Raw genomic sequence first — 6,335 nt, 5'->3', positions numbered from 1 at the left:
AGGGAAGCAAGGGCAAAATGAACTATTGGCACTTCACCAAGATAAAACGCTTTTGCACAACAAAAGAACAGTCAAAAAAAGCAAAAGACAACCGACAGAATGGGAGAAGATATTGGCAAATGACATATCAGATTAAGGGGTAGTATACAAAATCTATAAGGAACTTATCAAACTCAACACCCAGAGAACAAATAAACCAATCAAGAAATGGGCAGAAGACATGAACAGACATTTCAGCAAAGAAGACATCCAAATGGCCAACAGACACATGAAAAAGTGCTCAACATCACTCAGCATCAGGGAAATCCAAATCGAAACCTCAATGAGATCCCACCTCACACCAGTCAGAATGGCTAAAGTTAACAAGTCAGGAAACGACAGATGTTGGAGGGGATGCGGAGAAAGGGGAACCCTCCTACACTGTTGGTGGGAATGCAAGCTGGTGCAGCCACTCTGGAAAACAGTATGGAGGTTCCTCAAAAAGTTGAAAATAGAGCTACCCTATGACCCAGCAATTGCACTACTGGGTATTTACCCCAAAGATACAAATGTAGTGATCCGAAGGGGCATATGCACCCCAATGTTTATAGCAGCAATGTCCACAACAGCCAAACTATGGAAAGAGCCTAGATGTCCATCAACAGATGAATGGATAAAGAAGATGTGGTATGTGCACAGTGGAATATTATGCAGCCATAAAAAATGAGATCTTGCCATTTGCAACAATGTGGATGGAACTAGAGGGCATTATGCTAAGCGTAATAAGTCAATCAGAGAAAAACAAGAATCATATGATCTCACTGATATGCGGAATTTGAGAAACAAGACAGAGGATCATAGGGGAAGGGACGGAAAAATGAAATAAGACAAAACCAGAGAGGGAGACAAACCATAAGAGACTCTTAATCTCAGGAAACAAACTGAGGGTTGCTGGAGTGGAGGGTGGTGAGAGGGATGGAGTGGCTGGGTGATGGACACTGGGGAGGGTAGGTACTATGGTGAGTGCTGTGAATTGTGTAAGACTGATAAATCACAGACCTGTACCCCTGAAACAAATAATAAATTATATGTTAATCAAAAAATTTTTAAAAATAAAATAAAAACTTGAACTTAACCAATGGGTGGCAGTGTAATTATTAATTTATAAATCCACTATTATAAAGTCATAGCTGATGGCAAAATGCCTACCCACAAAGCAATTACCTAAAAACTATGACAATAGAAGGAATTTGTGATTCATAGTTAATTCTCACTTTCCCTGAAGGCACACTTTCCCTACAAAATCACTCCTAGTACGAAAAATGAAACCACAAAAAATGTTAATTCCTAGATTCAATTCCACTTATGATTGCTGTGAAATTTGTTTGCTTATTTGTTTATGTCAAGCTTTTTTTCAAAATATTGTCAAGGCAGCTTACAAAGATAGAGACTTGATGACAGGATTTTTTTTAAATGAAATTGTAGATAAAGTTAGGTAGAAAAAATAAGAGTGAAGTTATGAGGGATAATGAGAGTAAGTTTGATATTGAACCCTACAGGTAATGCTTCAGAGCTCCCCACATAACCTAGTCTAATAATTAGTCTGCCTTTGACCACTGCCAGTATTCATTGCCTCTTGAGATAAGCCAGTTTGCCTTTGGACAGTTATGACCATTGGAAAAGACTTCTTCTTGGGGTCACCACCTTGTAATGTAGCATTTAGTAATTGTCTCCCAACTGTTACTCTCTACGTGATATTCTAATTTAATCAATATGTATTGAGAGTTCAGTATCTGTCAAAACTGCGCTGACACATTATCTTATTTCAATTTCATCCTCAAATAACCTTGTGAGATGAGTTTCTTTAAAATCTCCATTTTATAGATGAGGAAAAGTAAGGTTGCAAGAGGCTAAATGACCTCCTTCCAGTTACCTTAAAGCAAATGAGTGTGGCGAGTGGTCTATCAAACCCAGGTCTTCTGAATCTGAATACAATGCCCGCAATACTCCATGTCATTTCACCCTAATGTATAGGATTTTTTCTTCTCCTACTGCACTAAAAGCTACCTGTGCATTTGATAGGTTTCTGCCAGTTATTGAATAACAGATATTACACTGAAGTGAATTCAGAGAAAACATAAGGAATCACCTCCTGACTTCACTGGATGTGCATTGAAGAAATCTATAAAGCCAGAATTTTCTTCTTTTCTGGGATGGGAATGAGCCCAGCTCCACCTAACCTCTTAAAGGTGCTATCAGCTATGGAAAAGAAAACCATAATGCGGATTACTTTCTTGGCTACTTCATGCAGTATTTCAGGATAAATGAGAGCTTGATAAGCCATGGCTTTCACTTCTCCCCATAAATGTCCCTTTATAGAATTTATAGATTTACCCATTTTATGGTGGTTGAAAATTCCAAGAACCAAATAAACCTCTTGCTTAGAGCATTTCTTAAACTAAAGGGAAAGAGTATTTGCATACTTCCTGTTTTTCTATCTCCTTGGGGAGTACCAAATACACTTCCTTTTTCTAAGAAATCTCCTTGACCTGTATATATTACAGGTGCAGTAAGATAGATGTACAGCTAATCTTTTGAAAAGAATTACACAGTTAGATTTCCCTGACACACTGTTCTATCCTCAGTGAGCCAATTAAAGATTTCATGAATTCTCCCTCTTCAATCTTGTTATAATATACCTAAAAATTATATAAAAACAAAAGGAAGGAGACATGAATAGTCAAATATTTAGCAAGGTTATACTAATAGTTTTATTTTGTTTTTAGAATAGCAGACCTGTGGAAAATCCTTTTCTAACTTTCCAGAATATGATTAATTATTGCTACTCCCAAACATTTGTTTTCTGAGTGCTTATCTTAAATTGAGGTACATAGTGAAGTTACACTGACAAGTCCCATGGGTCAATTTTTACATACTTAAAGTTTTTAATCCTCCCTGGACTTGATTAAAAAGTCCCAAGAAACTTGAGCCTGTAGTTATATTATTAGGCTTCTTTCAACCTGAAGGCTATCTCTTTCCTTTCATGGCATCATGACATTAGATTGACTTTCTTGGTATCAGTCATTGTGAAATTAGCCTGTCTGAAATTAAGTTTTCTCTCGGACATCTATGACCCAGTCCTACTCTTTCAGAGTCTTTACAAGAGAAATTCATAGTCTTTTTTCTGTCTCTTAATTCCAGTTTTCTCTGACATCACCCTAGTCCCTGATATCACATTTGGATTACTATACAGATTCTGTGTCTGTCTTCTTCCCTGTCTACCCTTCCAACTTCACACTAACACTCTTTTTTGAATGAACACATTAGACTCATTTAAGACCATCCAGTCCAACTCCTTCTCATTTTCTGCTTAGAAATCCTCAATGACCCCTGTTACTTAACAGGCAAAGACTATAACCCTCTCTGTGAAGGCCTTTCAGGTCTACCCTACTCTCCCTGTGCATATTCTCTCTTACATACCCTCAAGTGGGCTGCTTTCTCCATCTTTATCTCTAACCTCCCTGCATTATGGGGCTCTTCCTGGAAACACCTAGCCCTCTTACAGTCTGGCCACACATTTTCTGGCCTCTGAGCTCAGTCCCAGAAAGCCTCCTCCTAGGACTTTCCTTCCTTTAGAGTGCACATAGATCCTTTTTACCCTGATCAGACCAACACTTCTCAAGCCAGGTTAAGTTGTGATTTGATTATAGTTATTGGTCTGGTGGCCAGCAGGAGTCATGGGGATAGATGCTAGAGGAGGGGACAAGTTTGGCAAGGCAGAGGGCTAAATATCATCTTCAATGCTAACAACCAATCGGGAGAAATAGGTAGGATTGTCAGATTTAACAAAAAAATAAATACAAAAAATCCAGTTAAATTTGAAGTTCAGATAAACGATGAAATTTTGTTTTAGTGTAATTGTGTCCCAAATACTGCATTGGACATAGTTCTACTCAAAAATAGCTCTTTTTCTGAACTTCAAATTTAACTGGGCATTCTGTATATTTTTCTGGCAATCCTAGAATTGGTCCACTTTTTCAAGATAGAGGGCTCATGGGAGATGAGATTTCAAGAAAGAGCTGGAAATCCCTTTATATGCTACCAAAGATGCCTGCTGGCTTTCATATTTTGCTTTAAATTGGTAATTAATTCTCTAAACCTTTCATTTGCTCTCTCTGGTACATGAATGGCACTCAGCAAGAGTCAGCGGATTCTATATAATTGCTGTTTCCCCCAATCCTCTCAACTGCTTGAGATACTGTATTTGCACATGCATTTCTTTTCACTAGTATCACTGGTGAAAGTTTTAACAATTGTACTGTTATAGCACACCATGGACTACTTATTACCAGTATTTTACCCACTACCATGATTGACAGGATCCTCACTTCCTGCTTCCCAAATCCCATTTTTGGAGTCTGTTTCCTAGGACTACTCCTGATACCACAGGTCTTAGGTAGGGTTCTGGGGGAAAATAATGATGAAATGGAGATTTCTTTGTAGGTAGTTTATAGGGGCATGTTCAGAAGAACAACACTGTGAGGTAGTAAGGGAAGCAGGATTAGCAGAGAAATTGAACCGTGGTACAGTTACAGCAAAGATCTCGATTGATCCCATAGGGAGCTCTGGAACTAAGATGGCCTTTTAGAAGTGCCCAAAAGGAGACCTTGGCATTTGTATATACCTACATTATCCCACCAAAGGATACAGGTTGCCCCCAGGAGAGGGCATGATCTTACAAGACACAGTTCTCTTCAGACAAGGCCAATTCCCCCAAAAGTTGGAGAAATGAGTGCCTTTGTCCTGAGATGTTGGGGCAGGGGTGGTTCTGGGCAGCACAAACACAGTTCCATTACAACAAATTTATCTCCCACTGGCTGTCTTTTATTTGTTCTATCAATCTATATAATTTCAGAAATTTGTCTTTATTTTCCTTTTTTCTATTCTTTATTTCCCTGTCTTTAACATAGTGTCTCTTCTCTCTTGTATTCCTGGCAGTTTAATCTCCACTGTTTTTTACATTTATTTACTTAGTTCTGTCACTTTTTGTTTTACATCTTTCTGTTGTCTATTTCTGGGTTCTCTTTCTGAATTTTTGCTGTGTATCAAAGCTCTTACATGTTCTTTCTTTCAGGTCATTTTAAAATACTGGGTTAGGTTAGTTTTCATTTACTTTGTGTCTGCTGCATTTCTCTGGTGTGTTCATATTCTACTAGGTCTGGCCTTCCAAAGTGCTATTCTCACTTTCAGAAGTTTATTTTGCTGTCATAATACTTCCTGGGATCTGCTTTCTCTGGAATCTTCCCCTATCCACTACTATCTGAACTTTCCTTTCCCCTTACCCACAGTGTTTCTGTCCTGTTCAATTTGATTTCTGAAACTAGCAGTTTTCTTTTTGTATGTGGGTTTGTTCTGTAGGAAACACTATGCTGGATAGTTCTGAAATCCTCAAGGGCCTACTTCACCACAGCACTCTTTAATCTCTTGCTGATTCTGTGTAGTTTTTTTCCACTCACTGTAATTCAGAACCTCTGATGGCTTCTATGAATGTTTCAGTTGCTCTCAAATTTATTTTTCTAGTTCGATCAAGAAATGGTATCTCAGTTTATAGTGGTGGCAGTGAGGATGAAGAGAAGTGAACATTAAGAGAGATATCTTGGTGATACTATCAAGGAGAATTGCTTATGGACTAATGTAAAGTGAAGAGGTTCTCAAAAATGGTTTTTGGCTTGAGCAATTGGACAGTTTTACAGAAATGGGGGAAACTGGGAGGTGAAATGGTTGGTAATGGCAGAAGCAGGCACTCTATGTAGCTAGCTATATTGTTTGAGGTACCTATTAGATAGCCAAGTGGGTGTATCAAAGAAATTTCTTTGAGAGGAAAAGGTCTGCTTAGATGTCACTTCCTTTGGGAAGCCTTTCCTGAATGCCCACTTCCCATTCCATTAAGCTTGTTACCCTTCTATCCACAGCACCTTCAGCACTCCTATTGTAGCCTTTATCAAATTTATATTGCAATTTCCTATTTATTGGTCCATTTACTCTGTTGAATGTGAGCTGTTTGTGGAAGAGAACCTATGCTCTTCATTTTTTCCCTCAGGTTCCTTCCTGGCTCAATGCTGACAGTCAGCTCTTATTATTTGTTTAAGGCATGCATATGACAAGGCAGTCAATCCCATTTTTTCCCTATAGCTACAATTGTTGAAAATTATTTTCCAAATTCAGCCAAAATTTGCCCCCCCATAATAATACCCAATATATATTGAGTATATATCTATGAAGCTAGGTGCTATTAATTTACTTGTCTGAATACCATTTGTCTTAGATCATATGTGATCTTATGTCTGAATGAGCAT

Source organism: Mirounga leonina, unplaced genomic scaffold, assembly GCF_011800145.1.
Source record: "Mirounga leonina isolate KUSES-001 unplaced genomic scaffold, KU_Mleo_1.0 Mir_101414, whole genome shotgun sequence".
In the NCBI taxonomy this organism is placed as follows: domain Eukaryota; kingdom Metazoa; phylum Chordata; class Mammalia; order Carnivora; family Phocidae; genus Mirounga; species Mirounga leonina.
This window is presented reverse-complemented; position numbering follows the sequence as displayed.